We start from the raw sequence: 22,278 nt of genomic DNA, 5'->3' as shown, positions 1-22,278 counted from the left end.
CTAGAGAATCGAAAGAGTGATAGAGAACAGAGAGAAGATGGAAGGGATGAAAGAACTCTAGAGGTTAAGCGAAAATAAGAAAACGAAAACCGCGAAACCAATTTCGTAAAGTTTTAATTTTTTCTTCCAATTTTGCCCTCGGCCTGATAACTTCTCCCCATTTTCTTTTATTTTATTTTGGCCAATGCAAAGACGCCACCTGGCGTTGTCAAATTGTTGGCAAAAAATCGTTGTCAACATACCATTTTCCGTTTCTAAAGTAGGTTGTTGGGTTTATCTTAGAGTTAGGGGCCCACGTGGGTCCCACGTATATAAAAGATTATGTTTGGTTTTTCTTTCTTTTGGAATAGAGTAGGAAACCAGTGTAAGGGTATTAGTGCAGAATTGGTCTTTAACGTCACTCCGTAGACGTTGGATCACAAAATAATTAACGTAAATTATTGACCGATAGCATTTTCGTAAATAAGTTGGACATATAGATGTCTATTAAGGCCCCCCCCCTTAACATACGTCTATATGCCTGACAGGTAGGTGAAAAGTCATTTTTTTCTGTCATAGAGACGTCTGATCCCGCCAACCTGACGTCTATAAACAATTATCGACGTCGACCCCCTGTAACAGACATCTATATGGTTGACAGGGTAGGTGAGAAGTTAACCTAGACGTCGGGCACCCTTTGAATCGACGTCTATATGCACTGCAAATATTAATTTTTAAATCAGAAAGACATCATATTAGTGAGGGCCCCGACGTCTATACTATTATAGACGTCAGTCCCTCCCAGCACCCGACATCTATAGCCTATTATACAGGAAAATGTGAACCCGCAGGGAGTTACGCTCACTGTTCATTGTCTTCCTCCTCGCGTTTTCTCTCTGCGGCATTGCATTTTCAGGTGCGTTTTCTCTCTTTTGGACTATTTAAATATACTTTTACTCCGATTAAATTACTCTATGATGAAATATCTTCCATTTGAACTGATTAAAATGTGTTTTCGTTGCGTTTTGGTGCAGTTTCTGGTGTGTTCTTGGGCGGCGTTTTCGACCCTTTTTGGCCTGCGTTTTTGGACGTGCACTCCTCCATTTCCCTCCATTGCGTTTTTAATCTGCTAAGAAGATTAGCTTACTTGTTGAAAACTTTTTGTGTATTCATGTTATTGGCTTTTGTGTATGCATGTTATTGGCTTTTGTGTATGCATATTATTGGCTTTTTGCGTATGCATGTTATTAGCTTTTAGGTATGCATGTGTTATTGGCTTTGGAATATGCATGTGATAAAGTTGTGTTGTGTTATTATGATTGACATGTTAGATTATAAGTATCAAATCATTGAGTGAAACTTAGTTCCCGTTTGAAATTTAACACAAACGATTAATCTTTTAATCGTTTGTATTAAATTTTGAATTGTCCGATTGGACAGTTTGGGAAAATTATTTTTCATAATTTGCTATAACATGTACGTTGGAGTTTATGGATAAGATTGATAAAATTTCGATTCAGATTATTTGTGTTGTTCTCCGGATGCATATTTGATTGTGGTCATCCTTGACCACTCTCATTTCGTGTATTTTGGAAACCAATGGGAAATGTTGTTGACATTTTATCAAATTTATCATGTTAGACTTCTTTGCACGTGACCTAGCAAATTATGAAAAATAATTTTTCTGAATGGGTAGGGCCTAACCTTGTGAGAGTTAAAAAATTGAAACTGATGAAGTATGTTACGAACATAGTATGGATCGAAGCTGGATGAATGAACGTCGCATTAGTGAAGAATACGAGAAAGGGTGTTTCGGTGTTCTTGCAATATGTTCATGATAACGGTTGAAAATACCGTTATCTATGATGTAATTTATACATAAATGCACCCTTTTCTGCTTAGAAACTTGCTAGGAATCATGTTTTTGCTTTAGTTTTGTGAATAAGAGAGTTGAGGTTATACTTGATGATTTTATTACTAAATTCCCTTGATTTTGTAGATTATTGGAATGATTTGAAAGAAGAGTTAAAGTACCAAATAGTTGGAATGCATAAAAGTCAACCAGAGTGTAGAATTTTCGTCCCGCACTATGCCCGGGCGCCCCTCAGGGGCGCTTGAGCACCAGAAGTGCATCGCACACCGCCCGGGCGCCCTTCTAGGGGCGCTTAAGCGCCAGATGGTGCCGCACACCACCCAGGCACCCCATTTAGGGCGCTTGAGCGCCAGTTTCGTGGGCTTGGACCTGTTTTCTTTTATTTTTATGTTCTATTTAAGGATTTGCACGTCTTAGGTTTTGTATCTCTGGCTGAAGCAGCACAACAGCACACTATTCCAGTCTCTAAAGGCGGATTTAGATGCGAAAGCTTCCATCCTCTACTTTTAGGGTGTTGCTATCTCATGCTTTTCTATTATTCATCTAGTTTCATCATGTCTATGGTGAACTAAACTCTATTTGTTGTTAGGGGATGATGTAGCCTTGTGAACTCTCATGTATTTGAATTGATTCTTAATAATATATGTTTTTTCATTAATTGTTAGAGTAATTCATCTATGCTTATTACATGTTGTGTTTAACTATTCATGATGTATGAATTGCATGAGTGTCGGGAGGTTCCTTACAATTCAGGTTCTTGTTGAATTCTCCCAAGAGTAATATTTCTCAGGGATGAGGGTATGAGTCATGGTCATCTTAAAGCTCTTGATCTTCACATTTAATTGCTAGGAATGCTAGGAATTGCATGAACTGGTGATTAAGGACATGCCTATTTCGCCGAGGGATCGGGTTTAGGTGATTTAGTGAGTGACGTTGACATTAATGCATAAAGAAGAATTCTTACATACATGAGAGGGAACTTGGTGAAATCTAACCCCAACAACATACTCATCTCATCTTAAACAACATCCGTTTATCATTGTGCTCTTTTGCTATTGATCAAACTACATTCATATTTAATTTTCTGTCTTTGCATCTTAAACCAATGATCTCGTTTTATTTAAGTCTTAATTAATTGAGTTATCACACAACTGTCTAGTGCCGAGAGTCTTCTGGGATACGATACTTGGTCTTACCATTTTATATTACTTGTGCGATTTGGTACACTTGCCAATCCATCAACAAGTTTTTGGCGCCGTTGCCGGGGACTCACGATTTAAAATATTCTATTTGTGTGATTCTTGATTAACTTTGACTTTATTTTTATTTTTCTATTTTTATTTTTATTTTTATCCTATTTTTAATTTTTGTTTTGTGTCGTTTGTTTTTGTTTTTGTGCTAAGAGTGTTTTCTAAAGTTTTGTGTCTAGTGCTTGTAGGATGCAATTTGGACAAGAAGTTAACTATATGGACACTCAATTCCACCAAGGTAATTTCAACCACTGGTGGAAACTTCACTTAAACATGGGTCAAAGTCAATTTGGGCAAGCTGTCGAACAATTTGATAGGCTGCCACAACAACAATGGCAGCTACAACCCTCTCTCTCAGAAAGAATGGCTAAGATGGATGACACACTTCAATATTTAATGCAGATGTCTGATTCTCATCATAAAAGCACTCAAGCAACATTCAGAAGGATAGGGAGGCAACTTTGTCACATAAGTCAGAAGCTGGATAATCTTGAGAGTAACATGAAATATAACCCTAGGGAGGAATGTCAAGCTATTATCACTAGAAGCGACAAAGTTTTAGATGAGAGAAAAATAGAGAGAAAAGAAGAAAGGTTAAGTGAAAAAGAGAGAAAGATCTCCAAGAAACAAGAAGTGACCGTGGTGATCATCTACTTGTGGATTCTTGAAGAGCAAGTTAACTGCACGTACAAAGGCTGATCATATCTGCACATTGGGTGTAACTGAGAGATCAGAGGCTACAATCTTGTAAAGATTGGATTGAGGTTCCATGTTGTGATTACCGGAAGAAGAGCGTGTTGCGTTCTTGACTTTGAGGGTGGCTCAAAGGGTTTGGATTGTAGGAGAGGGGGGATTCCTACTGCTAGTCTGTTTGTATATGTTTATATTTTGATTAGAGGGCTAGAGATGTGTTTTATATTTTTGACGTGAGGTCGCTATAAAAGCCTTGTTGTAAAAACATTGATCATTATAGTGCATTGGCTTCCTGTGGTTGGAAGAACACTGCATGTATGCTTGGTCGAACCAGTATAAAAACTCAACACTTGATATTTCTATCCCTACACTCTTTTATTCAGTCAACTTCTTACTATATTCAATCGATTTAATTTTCACTGCATAAACAAATCTTTTTCCTTGCATTTCAAGAAAGCTTTTAAAGACATCCACTTTGCGAAAAAGATTTAAAGAAAGCATTGGTTTTACATTTCACCAATTCACCTCCCCTCTTGGTGTGAGAAATTAAGTCATTCTATTTTCAATAGTTAAGTTGTTAAGTCATAAAAAACTTAACCACGTTAACCCAATTTAACGGTAGGAAGCTAATTGAGTTAATTTTTCACTTTGAAGGACTCAATTGGGAAAAAAATTAAGAAAAAGGATCTAACTGGGAAAATCTAACATAAATAGGCACTGCGAAAGTGGTTTAACCAAAATTATATAATAGTTTTCATTTTGAATTGTAATGTATCTATGAGAGTGAGCCTTAGTGATAAAACATAAATTTTGTGCGTGGAGAATTTTAGATGTAGAAATGGTTTTAAAAGGGTTTTTGCTATGATATGGGTTAACATGAAATATTTGTGGGTAGTATCTAGTTACATAATGAATTTTTTTATTGGTGAGTTAATGTATAGTATTGAGACTATGCATGAAAGGTAGTGAGAAAGGTGTTATAAATTTTATGATTGATGAGAAATGCATATTATTGAGATTGTGCATGTAATGTATTGAGAATTGTGTTTAAACCAGATGACTCACTTCATGTCCAGTAAGACTCACCCTTTTTCTTGGAGGCTTCGCTGGAAAACAATCGGCAAACCCTAGGGTTCGCAGCAACGAATTTAAAATCAAGCAAATAAGAAAAGATGCGGTACATCAACAACCTAATGTTTAACAATCCATTAGGGCCAACATCCAAAGTATAAATATATTAGAGACTAAATTGTTGGTGGAATGCAAAGGGAGAAGACTCAGTGTCATTCTCGGTTTACCCCGGCAACGATGCGAGTTTGAATGAAATCCCAAACCTAGTGCACGAACGGAATCCTACACGTAGTACACAAACAGAGTTCTAAAAGTGTTACAAGCAATGACACAACCAACTACAACTTAAAGCAATGCAAAGCACTGGTGATGAAAAGAGAGGCTGAATGAATTTGAACGAAAGAGCAAAGCCAAAGTCGAACAACAAAGGAAAATCAGGAAGCAAAAACTGTTATCAAAACTTTTTTAAGACAAATAAATAACACTTATCTTAAGAAGTGTTATCTATTGTGTTTTAAAATATATCGCTTTTTAAAAAAGACGCTATCTATTGTGTTTCAATAGATAATGCTTTTAAAAACAACGCTATCTATTGCTCTATTTTAAATTCTAAATTAAAAAAAAATATAAAAGACCAATAAATAGCGTTTTTTTGAAAAACTCTATCTATTTTCATAGTTATAGATAGTGTTTTTTTTTAATTTGTTAATGGCGTTCGATAACTAGTTAACACTTTTTAATATGTTAGTAGTTAGACATAGCTTTCTAGACAGTGTAATTTCATAAAAAATGTAGTTTAAACAACTCAAATCAATGTGTATCATGACTTCATTGCTAATCTCACTCATGATTAGAATCCAGTGTAATTTTATAAAACAATATATAAGCATAAAAATAAATTCAAATCATCATAAGCAAAATAATTTTATAAGACAATATCATAACATATAATAAACATTTACTAATGAATAAAAACACCAATATTTTCTAACCTCAATAATTTGATTGTCAAAATATTATTAGCTTTTGCAACTAAAAAAATACTACAATAAAAAAATTAATCAATTAAAATTTTACTATAAATAAATTATATATACAAGATAACTTATATATTCATTAATATTAGAATACTTGAGGCCAACATATATAAGAGTTCTAGCAACCTGTCAAACATAAGATTGGAATCACGTAATCCAATTAGTCATTTCCACTTAATGACATCCATGCTAAAATCAACTTCCTAAATTCATCGTTTATCTCTATACCTCTATTTTTCTGAACAACCACCATCATCTGCGACATCATTACAAAGAACTGATTTGTTGTTGTTTACATCATTACGTTTTGGTTTCACAATATCATCAGATGTTCCAGCTATAACATTACAAAAGAAAGGGAAGAGAAAACAAAGGAATAAAAGGATTAACAAGGTTAAAGTAGTTTCCTTGTCTTTTCAAACAACGTAGAAGATATCAAAGCATGCTGAATGCAATTTTCTATTAGAAAATAATTCTCAAAAGTTTATTTATTCCACTTTTTTAAAAAACCTAATTTAGGTTTCTTTATTGTCATAAGAAGAAAGCTGAGGACAAGTTGAATATTTACTTAAGGTAATTTTGGAGAATTTTCATTTTTTATAATTGTTAATGAAAAGGATTATATTTCATTTTTTTGTAGTCCCTGTAGATGATTTTCTTTTTGTATTTTAATATGGTAATATTGTATCTATGAACTCATTTTGATCATGTTTGTAAAAGAAATTGGGTGAAAACCTACTAGCCTCTTGTATATTATATCAAGAAATAGTTTTAAGTCTATTGTGAAAATACTTGATTGCTAAGAAGGCTTCAAAAACATTAAAATTTAGATAATATCAATGGCAATTGTTTTATCATTAGTTAGTATAAAAAAAATGTTATTTTTCTGTCTATCACTTTTCAAAAATGTCTTGTTTAATTGTGAAAATTCATGATAAGTTGACGATAATAAACATAAAATGTGTTTGATTTCAATTTATGATAAGTTTTTTGTTATATCTTGCAAGATTTTGAAGTAATAAGCTGAAGTCATTTGAAAAGAATTAGTTAGTAAACAAAGTATGCATGAACATAACTCCTTGTTGATTGAATTTCATACTAGACTATTAGTTTTAATCCTAAACGATTCGAAAAATGAGAAATATACTTTACAACTTTGTTTAAAGTTTTATGAGTGAATACCTTCTTATGAAGTACCTGAATTGAAAATTTTATATAAAAGACTTTGATATAAATCTTCGTCCATAACTACGAGGAATAAAACTAATTCATGGATGAAACATTTGGAGATGTAATTATACAATGCTAAATGATTTTTCTTTAGCATCACTTAATTTTATTAAAATCCAAAGAAAAGTCTAACTTAAAGTATTCATTATTACCTTCTTGAAATCAATTCAAAAAAATCATTTAATAATATATGATACTATTCCATAATTAAACTCCATGTATATTTTAACTATGAATTACTTTATTTCTAGTTGGTAATGATGAAAACTCACATCAAAATCATCCATAGAAAAACATTAATTAAAGTATCTCAAAAAAAATTAATATCTCACAACTTCAAAAAAATAATTTGAAGAGATAGTTCACTTTTATTTCAAATTATTTAGGATCAAAGTCAATAGTCTAATATAATATCAAATTTAACCACTAAGGTGTTTTGTTCATAACCAATTGTTTTAAAACCATTTTAACTTTCTACTTCAAACTTCTATGAGATATAACGAAAGATTTAAAATATAAACACATTTTCATTCTTATCATTATTAACTTGTATAATTAAAAAATATATTTTGAAATATATAATAGATAGAAAAATATATTTTTTTTCATAATAACCGATAAAGAAAGTCAATAATTGATATTATTTAATTTTAAAGCTAAGTGTAAACACTTTCACAATAGATTTAAAATCAAATTCTTTTACATAATACCAATATAGTGTATTAATAGGTGTTCATCTCAATTTCTTTTTACAAACATAACTCCTTTTTTATTTATGGATACAATATCAACACTAATTATCAAAATGTTATTTTCATGTTTAATTTAACTCTAAAAATATTAAAATGGAGGATAAAACAACATGAAAAAAAATAAAAATAATGTCTAACAAATCCTACATTCCTATGATTAGTGTATAAACAATTGGAATGAAGATTAAATATCATGCCACACTTATAAAATTGACACATCTTATGCAATGACATCATATCATAAATTTCTTTAAAATATCATGCGTACACTAACCTAACACAAATATACTAACCTAACACAAATATATTATATTCCTCATTATTTAATTACTTAATATATAATGCACAAGGGAATAACAATAAAATCATGCATTTTCATTCTACGATGAAAACATTTCATATTAAAAAAGTATACCTACCTTTTAGTGCCAGAATAAAACAATCTAATGGTAAAAACATGAAAGTACTGTTTAACAATTAACATACTGTTCTAGATATAGGACAATAATTAAGAAGATCTTATTATAAACAACTTTTATAAATAAAAAGTCATATTTCTAAAAGTAAATTATATTATTAAAAGAATATTACAAAAAATTCAACAAAACTAATATTTCATTAATATTTACAATACATTACTTTCCAATGAATGTATTAACTAAAATATAGAAAATATTAAAATAAATTGAGATAATGTTACTTTTGATTTATCTTAAAACACATAAAGAACTATTACCAAATTTGTGCACTACATTGAACTATAATACACTACATTGAACATCTTGCAAGTAATATTATGTCATAAATAAACTCTAGATTAGATATGGCAATATACTAACCTTGAAGCTATGTGCATATGTGAGAAACCTTGTGACATTATAACCCTCCAACAACAGTAGGAAAACAAAAACATTTTTATTTTATTTTATTCTTAAGTATTTCTTACAATTTATATATATAATAAAACAAATTAATTACATATATAGTAATTTTTTTTCTCCACCAAACAGAAGATATTTGTTCTGAGAAATCTTTAAAACTTTTTCTGTTTTATTCCTACATAGCAAGCCCAAATCCTATTGTTTTTCACTAGAATTATTCATTCTTACAGTAACTAAAAATAATTAAAACAATTATTCATTCTTACAGTAACTAACAAAAAAATAAACATTATGAACAGAAATATATTTTTTATTTATTTTTTACAATTTCATAATGTTTTCTAAAATAATAAATTAGAAAAATGATATTAGAATGAGATAGGGAGAGAAATCCCTATTTGTTTGTTTCCTGATGTCAAAGGGTTAAAAATTCTGCGTTAGGTAAAAAATGGTAAACATAATAACGAGAAGATGTCAAATAAATAATTAAAATAAATAAATAAAACTAGTTGACAACTTCTAAACTGAAATCAAATACAGCAATAGTCACATCCAGGATTTTAGGATTAGTGTGAGAACTTAAGTAGAAACTTCCTTGTACCACCCAACATTAAATACATAATACTTCTGTAAAAAAAAAGTAACTTTATCACATCTTGAAAATTTTGATTTTAATATAAAAACATATGAGTTATTATGTTAAATCATTTATACGAATAAATGAAAATCTTTTTATATTAAAATTATATATAATATAATTATCTATTATATTTTATAAATTTTCAGAAAAAAAAATCTTAAATAGAGTAAGAATTTTAATTTTTTTTTTAAATTTTGTGTGGTGAATGCATAGTTCTGTAAGAAGATAATTCTTAAAATATATTTATCCCACTTTTTTAAGCACCTTATTCTGGTTTTTTTATTGTCAGAAGAAAATATATACTTAAAGTAATTCTGGAGAATTTTCATCTTTTATATTTGTTAATGAGAATGATTATATTACATGTTTTGTAATTTTCTTTTGATATAGTAATATTTTATCTATGAATTCATTTTGACTGTTAGAAATTGAGATGAGAACCTACTATTGTACATTATACCAAAGAATAGTTTTAAGTCTATTGTGAAATCACTTGTTGCTAAGAAGACTTCAGAAACATTAAAATAAAATAATATGAATGACATAGTTGTTTTATATCAATTAGTATGAAAAAGCAATATTATTTTTTGGTTTATCACTTTTCAAAAATATCTTGTTTAATTGTCAAAATTCACTATAAGTTAATGATAATAAATAAAAAATATATTTGATTTTAATTTATGATAAGATTTTTGTTATATCTTGCAAGAATTTGAAGTAATAAGTTGAAGTTATTTTAGAAGAATTAGTTAGTAAATAAAGTATGCATTGCATAGACATAACTCCTTGTTGATTGAATTTCATACCAAACTATTGGTTTTAATTCTAAACAATTCGATAAAAAGAAACTTAAAATTTACAACTTTGTTTGAAGTTTTGTGGGTGAAATACCTTTTACATGAGATACTTGAATTGAAATTTTCATATAAAAGACTTTGGTATAGATCTTCATCCATAACTACTAGTAATAAAACTAATTCATGAATGAAACATTTGGAAGATTTAATATGCAATATATATTAAATAATTTTCCTTTGATTTCAAGAAGGCACCACTTAATATTATTAAAATCTAAAGAAAAATCTAACTTAAAATATCCATTTTACCTTCTTGAAATCAATTCAAAGAAAATCATTTAATAATATAAGATATGATATCATAATTAAATCTCCTATATATTTCGATTAGGAATTGCTATCATTTCTAGTTGGTAACGATGAAACCCATACCAAAATCATCCACACAAAAAACATCATTAATTAAAGTATCTCAAAAAAAATTAATATTCCACCAAACTTCAAACAAAAGTTGCAAGAGATAGCTCACTTTTATTTCAAGTCATTTAAGATCAAAGTCAATATTCTAATATAATATGAAATTTAACCATTAAGGTGTTTTTGTTCATAACCTCTAAAACTATTTTAACTTTCTACTTCAAACTTCTATAAGATATCACATAACGAGAAAAAAAGACCATAAACCACCAATAATAATACCATCTCATAAAAAAACTTATTATAAAATGAAATACATAGTTCTTATCATTATTAACTTATAATGTACAATTAGAAACATATTTTGAAATATATGACAGATAGAAAAATAATATTTTTTTCATACTAACTGATAAGAAGTCAACAATTGATACTATTTAATTTTAATACTTCTGAAGCCTTCTAAACAATAAACACTTTCACAATAGATTTAAAATCAAATTCTTTTACATAATAACAAATATAGTGTATTAATAGGTGCTCATCTCAATTTCTTCCTACAAACATAACTCCTTTTTTATTTATGGATAATGTTATTTTCATTTTTTTATTAAAATGAAGGGTAAAATCACATGAAAAAAAAATAAAAATAATGTCTTATTTTCTGAATTTAAATTACACATTATTATATAAAAATATTTGTTCACATGTCTATATAGTAGTAAGTACATAAAAATAAAGATATTATTTAATAAATTAAATGTTAAATTAACTAGTTAGATATACAATAAATAAAAAATATATATAATTACTATATTTTTTTAATTATGTGTCACAAATCCTACATTCCTAAGGTTAGTGTATAAACAATTGGAATGAAGATTAAATATTGAAATCACGCCACGCATATAAAATTTTGACACATCTTAAAATGAAATCATGTCATAAATTTCTTTAAAATATCATGCGTACACTAACTTGTACACTAACTTTTGACACAAATATACTAATTCCTTATTATTTAACTATATAATATATAATGCACAAAAAGGAACAACAATCAAATCATGCATTCCCATTCTACAATGAGAACATTTTATATTGATAAAGTATACCTACGTTTTAGTGTCAGAATAAAACAATCTAATGGTAAAAACCTAAAACTACAGTTATAGGGACAATAATTAAGAAGATCTTATTATAAATAACTTTTATAAATAACTCGACATATTTCTAGAAGTAAGTTATATTGTTAAAAGAATATTATAAGAAATTCAACAAAAATAATATTTGATTAATAATTACAATAGATTACTTTCCAATAAATGTATAAAGTAAAATATAGAAAACATTAATATAACATTGAACATCTTGCAAGCAAATATTATGTCATAAATAAACTCTAAAGATGGCAATACTAACCTTGAAGCTATATCCATGTGAGAAACCTGGTGACATTATAACCCTCCAACAACAATAGGAAAAGAATACATTTTTATTGTTCGTTAGACTTATAAAATGAAAAACTAAATTGTGTCAAAAAGAAAAAATTTTGTAAAAATTATTTTATCAATATAATAGAATTAATTTATTTTCGGAATATATTAATATATGACTCTGTTAGTTTAATAATAAACTAGTAATTAATATATTAATACATGTATAGAAATATTTGGTAATGTCTAAATAACATGAAATAAGGTCCATTTTTCAAGAATTAATAGAAAAACGAAATGAAATTTTTATATTTCATAGTTGTAAATTAAATCTAATATATGATAAATTCTAACCTTTTAGCTTTACATAAATGATTAATAAAATATCTTTTTCTTTTTTTTTAGCGAAGAAAATATATTTCTTCCCTTAGTTTGTTATGACTTTAGTTTTATTATAAACCTAAAACTAATTTTTTTAGTACATCTTTCATTAAATAATATAATCAATCCCTACTCAATTATATTCGGTACAATATTTAATATGAACATCTTGGGCAAGAAAATATTTATTTTACTCTGAAGTATTTCTTACAATTTATATATATAATAAAACAAATTAATTACATATATAGTAATTTTTTGTCTCCACCAAAACCTAACTTCATCTCCACATATATATAATGTATTATTGAACAGAAGATATTTGTTCTGAGAAAACTTTAAAACATTTTCTGCCTTTATTAGGTAAAAGATTGTAAACATAATAATGAGAAAAAGATGTAAAAAAAAAGAAAAAGAAAACTAGTTGACAATTCTAAAACTGAAATCAAATACAACAACATGAATAGAAAGCTCACCAAGTCAGAACACAGCTTTAACTGAACTGGTTTCTCAGTTTGCTTGATCTATCAAACCTGTTTTCATAGCCAATAGAACAGACATAATCATTTGTTAGGTCGTCTTTCAAAGATCAAGTTGGGTTGAGTCTCAAATCAACACATAGTTGGGGTTTTAAAAGAATTTGTGTGATTAGAAATCAACTAAATTGAAACCGGAAATTAAACACAAAAACATAATTGGAAAAATGAAAGTCACGTACTCCTATGGTGAACAATGAAAGTCCTCCTCTTCAAAGTGTGTCAGCGCCTCCAAAAGAAATCCCCTTGCTGCAGCGCTTCTCTCTCTAAACCGCAACAGCTCCTTTCCTTGACTACATTGCTTTCTAAAGTGCAGCCGTGACAGCACCTCTCCCGTGAAGCCAAAAACCATCCCCCATAGGTGGCGGCTGGACCCCTGGCTTCGCCCCCAAAAAAAAATGTTTTTAATCCTCTCCGTAACCCTCCATCTCTGTGGCTGTGTGTAGGCTGGATGTTGGACCAGGCCCTCTGCCCATTTCTCTCCCAGCACCTCCTCAATTCCAAGATGCTGGACGTTGAATCAGCTACTCCAGGCACCCCTTCCTCCAGCTGCTGGACTGTGTTTCCTCTTCTAGTTAAGGCCTGCTTTTTTTCCAAAACCAGCTGGACGCTGCTTCTTATTCAATGCCCGTGTGCATCTTCCAAAGAGAAAGTAAAATCCTCCTTCACGTGTTTCTTCGTCCACCTCCTAGCTTGCTGGATGAGACCAAATGAATGTGATTTTTCTCCCCGCACCTCCTGGACGCTGCTGTCCGTGTGAAGCTTGCTGCTGTCCAAATTAATTTGTCCGTGGGCCCCTTTCATTCAATAACCATTCTCTTCTCTTTTCTTCAAGCCAAAATCCCTGCTGGATGCGTGATGAATGAAGCCAAGACCGTGCTATCCGCTGCTGTGCTGGACCGAGAATTGTTACTGTGAGAAAAAATCTCTTTACAAAACTCACTTGAAGGAACGAAGGAAGAAAGAAAAAAAAAAAGAAAGGAGGCGGAGATAACAGAAAGAGAGTTAGGGTTACTGTGAGAGACGGTTTTAGGGTTACTGGGACAACCATTAAATAAAAACTTAGTTGCACCGCCCAATATTAAATACATTATAATTCTGTGTTATTTTCAAGAGATAAGATTTTCCACCATTCCTTGCTTCTGTGATAAGATAATCCACCATTTTTATGTGCACACATAATCATAACAAAAAAACTTTATCACATCTTGAAAATTATAATTTAAATATAAAAATATATAAGTTATTATGTTAAATTATTTATGTGATATCAAATATTTGTTATATTTAAATTATATATAATATAATTATCTATTATATTTTATAAATTTTCAGAAAACAAAATCTTAAATACTATAAGAGTTTTAATTTTTTTTTAAACTTGTAAAATAAAGTTGTGGATATTGTATAATATTTTAATTATAAAAAAAACTTTATCACATCTTGAAAATTATAATTTACTGAGTATCTAACTTTAGAAAAAAAAATATTGTATAAGTTCTCAACTGACGTTTAAGTTATTTTATTATTTACTATGTTAGAAAATGTTCAGATTTTTAATAAATATGTGTCATGCATGATAGAAGTTCTTTCTCATACCACTAGTTTGTTCCTACCAATTAACTATACATCCAGAAAACAATTTTTGAGTGAATGATTCACTTATTTTTGTAAAAATGATAAAAATAAAGATGAAGTCAGTACTACTTGATGTGAAGTAAAAGTAATCTTGGTATGAGAATTTTCTTTTTCTTTTTTAAATTGTGAGAATCTATAAAATAATTTAAGTGGAATGGTGATTTTTATAAAAAAATATAGATAATATTATAGTATTTTAATAATAAAAGGTTTGAATTATATAAATAATTTCCTTTTAATTAAAATTATATTTTTCTAAAGATTTTTATTTTTTTTAAAGTTTTTTATCTTGACAAAGATTGTCTCTGTGACCAGAACAATAAGTTTTACAAAAATAACGATCATGATCTTCAATATAATAAGTTGATTTTGTACTCTATATCATTAGTATCGTCAACATCTTGAAAATTATAATTTATATATAAAAATATATAAGTTATCATGTTAAATTATTTATGTGATATCTATAATGAGAATGAAAATTTTGTTATAATTAATATAATTTTGTGCTATATTATTTAACCTTTCAGGAAAAAAAAAACTCTTAAATAATGTAGAGATTTTAAATATTTTTAAACTTTGTAACCTCTTATTTAAATAATGTAAATCTACTAAATATTTTACAAGGATGATAATTAATTAGAAAATCTAGAGATTTTTTAATGGGAAGGTTTAACCAAAACCTAAGTATGTCACCAGTTCACCTACAGTCTGCACTAGATTAACTAGAAGAACATCCAATAAGCTCACACCATTTAAGGTGATCATTGCAAAAGAGAAAACAAGCACGCACAAACAGACAAAGACAAAAGGATAAGCTAATATTATAAAATAATCAAATAATGCAATTTAAAACATTGTATAACACAATTCACTTTCAAACCAAAATAAACCTAAGCATACAGATAATATCTTGACTTGACCAAATCCGAATATACGTATTGATGTCAAACTATGGCAAGTTGTACACTTGTAATGGTGGAACAGTTGGCCCCACAAGCTACCACACAAGATTAGTATGTCTACCACCTATGGCTAAGGACATCAAACATAGACTAGGATCTCCTACTACTCTTCAGTACATAATCCCCTTCTCTATTGAGATGTAGTGATTATTGAAACACCAAGATAACCCCCAAGGTCGAGTCCCTACATCAATGCATTACTCTACTTGAAACAACCATCAATGATTTAACCTTAGAAACTTTTTTCAAACAATACTTCGTCCACTGATGAAGTCTCTATACAATATTTGGTATCTTTAGAAAAGAGATTAATTGCAAAAAGTTATCTAGCGTTAGCAAATCAAAAAACACTTTGTTGTTTTGAGCAAACATTAAATAACATTAAATGCTCAACGTTCAAAAACAACAAAAAGTGTCATATATGTTGCATGCACAATTTACTTACTCTTTGCAGATAAGCTATTTTACACGCATCCACAAAGCTATAAATCAATTATCAAAAGTGAACGTTAGAGACAAAGGATATATTCACAAAATGTTCTTCTTTTGAAGCCATACCTAAAAGGAACGTACAACCTACTTCAACCAAGTACTGAAAAAGCATGTCTACTCTGACAAGTTGATTTACCTAACGACTGTTGTACGAAAAAGAAAGAGAAAGCACGAGTATCAAGGCTAAAAGCTCAGTCTAACGAACAAATATTCGTGAAGATATAAATATAAGAGCTTTCGAAAAGAAAATCAAGAGGATAACTTAAGAGGACATTCAAGTGAGAAGCTTACACCGAAACATCCATCCTACAAGCATCCAAGATAAAAGAAGAAAGCATAGAGCTCAAGAAAAAGAATACATCTAAGTTGAGAAGAGAAAAGATAAGAGAAGAGAATAGAAAAAAATAATAGAAATTCCCTCAAACTTCATTGTTGTATTGCTTACTATTGTAAGAGAAAGGAGAGAAATATCTTTGAGTGTTTAGACTGCTTTTTATTGTAATCAAATCTTCTCTGCGAGAGATATAGTCTGAACTACTTGTAAGCAATCGTTGATTGCAATTATGAAGATAATTAAAATACTTACTATTGATAAGGGGAGCTATGTAAAAGCTAAACCCAAACCCTTATGTGTTTTTGATGATGACAACAACATAAATGTTTCAACAAGTTACTTGCACAACAACATAAATGTTTCAATAAGTTACTTGCACAACAACAGAAATGTTTCAATAAGTTACTTGCATAACAACAAAAATGTTTTCATATGCAACGTTGTGTTATATGTTGGTTTGTGCTTGAACTATTTGATTTGCATACTTATTGTGGTTATACATGAGTTTATATCTATGGTATGCATATTCATAATTTTGAATGATAAAACTCTTTGCACAAAGCATATCCGTGTGAGTTAATCGATTACAGTGGTTATATAATAAGTTAGATTCATCATATATCAACATATGCTTAATTGTGGCAAATTGCAAGTTTTAACCAATTACATTATATGTATAATCGATTAAAACTAATGTATTTGGTTACACCTCATTGTAGAGTGCAGTGACGTGTTTTCAAACGAGAAATTTTTCAAAATTGGTTAAGTGTTATACTTAACTGGTTACACGATTTTCTTAATCGGTTAAATCTTGTGTACACTGGAAACTGTTTTCATGATAAATCTTAACTAATATAACGGTCATATTTTAAATTGTTTTGACTTACATTGATTGTGAAATCGATTACATTAAATGTGCAATCTGTTAAATATCTTTTAATGTAATTTCGGTATAGCAGTGTTAATTGCTTAATCGATTACATTAATATTGTAATCGATTAAGATGCGTAACACTTGAGAAAACTATATATTGACGCATAGCTCTCTGCATAAAGAACTTTTGATCTTTCATCTTTAATATCTGACAAAGTGAGTTGAGATAAGATTTTGCAGGGGTGCTTATTCTCCAAGAATCAAGAAGCATTTAGTTTGGAAGATTCAAAGGATTCTTGAAGCAATTGTTGTGTGCTTTCGTTTGCTAATCATCATCCACAGTCTGAGGTGTTCTGAATTAGATCAGTGTTGATTTTGCAATCTGTGGATTGTGGTTTCCCTGTTGCCGGTGGCCAGGAAGAGAACGTGAGGTTCTGGTTTCTTTGAGAGGTGTCTCAAAGGGTTTATGCAGAAAGAGGATTGTTCTTTTTGTGTTGTATTCTTCTATATTAGATTTGGAGTTGGAGAGGAGATTGCATTGAGAGAGAGTCTATGTTAATCTTGTTGTATAAGTCAATCTTTATAGTGAAGTGGCTTTCAATCTCAGGTTTATTGAAAGGGACTGGATATAGGCATTGAGGCCAAACCAATATAAAAATCTCGGTGTTTGTCTTTCAATCTCTTATCTCTTTTACTGCTTTACAATCTTTATTTGCTTGTGTTTCAAGAAAAGGTTAAAGATTTTCCAAAGGTTATGAAAATAACAATTTTTTATACAAAACCAATTCACCCCTCCTCTTGGTTGGGAAATAAGGCATATCCATTTCTACACTTACAACTAAAGTCAGTTTGAGTTGAAGAATCTTAGCAAGGTTTTTAAGTACCAATAGTGGTTCAAATACTCAAGGAGATTTCGGCTAGGGTTGTTGAGTATCAGGAGTGGTGCTAATACTCAAAGGAAATCTCGGTAGAGTTGTTGAGTACCAAGAGTGGTGCGAATACTCAAAGGAAATATCGGTTAGGGTAGTTGAGTACCAGGAGTGGTGCTAATACTCATTTGTAATCGTGTGAAGATTATAGTGCAACCCTCTACGGAGGAGATTGTACGTAGCATAGTTAGAACGAACCAGTAGAAAATCAATTGTGCAATTATCTATTCTTTTGTCTAAATGATCCTCTTACAAAAACCTGCACTTGTGCCTCATTTTCTAAATACAACAACCTTCCAAGCTAAACGATCATTTTTTTAAGGGAAGTTCTTACAAAACGCTGCAATATATATTCTGAATAGCACGTCAAAAATTACTTTCATTCGTACATTTTTATCAAGTCGAGCGTCTAAGCTTTTAAAGGAAAATTTTGAGAACTCGACAATGTTCTATATCAAAAGGGTTGCAAAAGTTTTCCATTAACACTTCAACCCCCACCCGCTTCCTTCTAGTGTTTTTCAGGTACTTCATTGCTATCAGTTTTGTAAATGTTCTTAACTTTCTGAATTACATCTATAATTGTGTTGGTATCATAGCTTTTCTTTTGAAGAACTCTTCTGCACATAACTCTATTTTCTCTATTCTTTTCTTTCTTCCTCTAGTTTGTTTCTTTTCTTTTGTTCTTGTTTTTCATGGTAGAAGAAAGTTTTGTTCACAATCATCTTTATCTTCACCCCAGCAAAAATCTAGCAATTTCTCTTGTTTCATCTATTATTGATGATACAAATTATCATTCTCGGAGCCACTCGATGTTCACTACTCTGAGCGCCAAAAAAAAAATTGAATTTGTTCTTGGTAATGTTCTTTCACCTGAAAAAGACAAGCCTGAACATGCTACTTGGAATCGAGGAAACAATATGGTTGTCTCGTGGCTGGTAATTTTGTCTCTACGTCCATTAAATAAAGTATCATTTGGATGGATAAAGCTTCTGATATCTGGAGTGATATGAAAAACAAGTTTTCTCAAGGAAACCTTTCATATGTAATAAGCCTTCAACTTGACATTGCTACCCTCCATTAAGGTGATATTAGTATTTTCGAATGCATTACTAAACTTTGTGAGCTTTGGGATAAGATAGAAAATTGTTGGCCAATGATAGCCATAGTTAAGACTCATGACAATAATAATACCACTTCTTGCATTGCTTCAACCTCTTCCACCGCTTGTAATTATTGTCGCAGATTTAGTCATAGTGAATCTGTGTGATATAGGAAGAATGACTTCCCTAATTAAGACAAAGGTTTTAAAAATACCCAGACTAGCAGAAGACACTGCACTCATTGCAACAAAAGTAGTTATACCATGAAGGTATGTTATAAGAAGCACATTTATCCACCTGACCATAAACTTTTCAAGAAGCATGCATAGATTCACAATACTTCTATTCAATAGAACAATGGAAATGTCAAAGAAAGTAAATCTGACGATGCCAAACACATCCACCTTACACCACAAAAATTCTAAGTCCTTATCGAGCTCTTCAAAAGTCACAATTTGAAGAACTTATCCATTCTTGTCCAAATTCACCATGTTGGATCTGTTTCGAGTAATCAATCCCTTTTCGGTAATATTAGTCCTAATCTTACCTCTAATTCTTTTAAAAATAAATGAATTCTTGATTATGGATCTAGAGACTCTATACGTGTTTCTTTACAAAACTTTTCATCTTACAATAGAATTAAACCTATACAAATTGCATTTTTTAATGGTGCATTGTTTTTCCTGAGTATTCTGGAACTGTGATTCTCAATTATAAAATTCAACTCTTAAATGTTCTTTATGTCCCACAATTCTCTTTCAATCTTATCTCTATATTCAAGTTTATTTATTCTAACAATTGTGAACTAATTGTTTTCTTTTCATGGGTGTACTATATAGAACATCCAAACCAAAGAGATGATTTCTATAGTTAGAATCATTGGTGGCTTATATGATTGTGATTTTTCTTCAAATATGTTTACCTCTACTACGAATTTTGCCAACAATGTTGTAAACAATACCAGATTGAATAGTCTAAACTTAAATATCCTTTCCTTGTTTATGATTCCACATACATATGTGACACTTGTCATCGTGCTAAACAAATAAAGTTACCTTTTTATATTAACACTTCTAACACAATGAAAATTTTTGATCTACTTCACATAAATATATGGTGTCCTTGTAATATTCTTTCTATGTGTGGTTTTAAATACCTGCTAACTGTTGTGGATGATTTTTCTTACTATACTTGGTTAATACCTATGACTGATAAATCTGGTGTTCGGAAAATTATCATTGATTTTATCACCAACATAGAAAACCAGGTTTCCACCATTGTCAAAACCATTTGTTATGATAATGGTATTGAATTTTCTATGCACAACTTTTCTTCCTTAAAGAAATTAACCATCAAATCACTTGTAATAAAACCTCAAACAAATAGGCATAATTTAACGCAAACACCAACATTTGTTAAATGTTACTTGCTCTCTCTTGTTTCAAGCTAACTTGCCTACAATTTTTTGGTGTTTTATTGTTGAATATGCTACCTTGCTGATAAATTGCATGCCTACTCCTTTACTTGATAATGTCACTCCTTATGAAAAATTAAATGGGAAATTGTATGACATATCTGCTCTACGTGTATTTGGTTGCCTATGTTACATTACCACTCTTGCTTCACATAGGAAGAAACTTGATGCTAGAGTTGCTCCTAGCATCTTTCTTGGCCTCAAACAGCACACCAAAGGTTATTAGTTCCTTAATCTTCAAAATCATATGAATGATATCTCTCATAATGTGTTGTTTCATGAAAATTGTTTTCCATATGCTTCTCATTCTAATAACGATCATGATTTTAATTCTCTTTCTCTATCTATTTCTAACAATTATAGTCCTGATTATGATGATATCAATTTTCCTAGCAATCATGTTTTTATGGCTACCGCCATCGATGCTAACAATGCTATTAACACTACCACACACAAAAGATATCATGGACATCAACAATGTTGTTGAACCTCACTTGACCAATACATACAATGATAATGTCTCCAATCTGAATGAGCACAATGCTACCATTCGTTGTTCCACTTGGTCCAAATGTCCTCATGCACATCTTACTGATATCCAAACTTACACAATTACTAGATATCCTATTATTGATTTTATTTCCTATAATCAACTCACTTCTAATTTCATACACACCATTCTTTCCATTTCTTCTATAATTGAACCTCACACCTACAAGGAAGCATCTCAAATATCTCAATGACTCAAGCCATGTAGGATGAACTCACATCTTTAAAAAACAATAACACATGGATCATCACTGACCTTCCTCCAGGAAAAACTAATGTCGGGTGTCGATGAATATACGAAATAGATCAACAATCTGATGGGTTTATTAATAGATTTTAAAACTCGTCTTGTAGCTAAAGGCTACACTCAACTTGAAGGCTTAGACTATCTTAAAACTTTTTCCCCTGTTTCCAAGCTAAACATTATATATCCCCTATTAGTTGTTGCTTCCAACCAATGGATTCTAAAACAGCTTGATGTCAACAATGCTTTTTTGCATGACGACGTACATGAAGAAGTCTATATGAAGCTTCCCCCTAGCCTCATTCATGATAAACCAAATCAGGTATGCAAGCTTCAAAGATCTTTATATAGGCTAAAGCAAGTTGGACAGCAATGGTATGAAAAACTTTCCACTTTTCTTTTATCTAATAATCATACTTGTTCTAATGTTGATCATTCTTTATTTTTGTAGCATGACGATTGTCACACCACTGTTATCTTAATATACGTGGATGACATTGTTCTTGCGAGAAACAACCTTACTAAGATACAACACACCACCACTTTACTTGACAACCTCTTCCATATTAAAAACATGGGCGATATCACATACTTCTTTGGCTTGGAAATTACTAGGAACAACTCGGGAATCCATCTTAGTCCACAAAAGTACATTCTTGAACTCCTTACAAAGGTTGGAATGCTACATTGTGCACCTATGCCTACTT

The 22,278-nt window shown here is 30.2% G+C and overlaps 1 long non-coding RNA gene across 3 annotated transcripts; it reads right to left on the bottom strand.

Moving 5' to 3' along the window:
* Positions 1-4,804: 4,804 nt before the first annotated feature.
* On the bottom strand, positions 4,805-14,011 carry LOC108345010 (uncharacterized). 3 transcript variants are annotated; one of them, XR_008245038.1, is made up of 4 exons: positions 13,156-14,011; positions 12,914-12,970; positions 12,043-12,085; positions 4,805-5,148 (listed from the first exon to the last, which is right to left on the bottom strand). It is a non-coding gene; the product is annotated as an uncharacterized LOC108345010 (long non-coding RNA). The 3 variants fall into 3 exon arrangements; XR_008245039.1 differs by lacking the exon at positions 4,805-5,148 and adding an exon at positions 8,201-9,175; XR_008245037.1 differs by lacking the exon at positions 4,805-5,148 and having other exon boundaries at positions 12,042-12,085.
* Between the last annotated feature and the right edge of the window lie 8,267 nt (positions 14,012-22,278).

Source organism: Vigna angularis, chromosome 8 (assembly GCF_016808095.1).
Source record: "Vigna angularis cultivar LongXiaoDou No.4 chromosome 8, ASM1680809v1, whole genome shotgun sequence".
NCBI classification, from domain to species: Eukaryota; Viridiplantae; Streptophyta; class Magnoliopsida; order Fabales; family Fabaceae; genus Vigna; species Vigna angularis.
The sequence above is the reverse complement of the archived record's forward strand: the minus strand, read 5'-3'. Positions and strand labels throughout refer to the sequence as shown.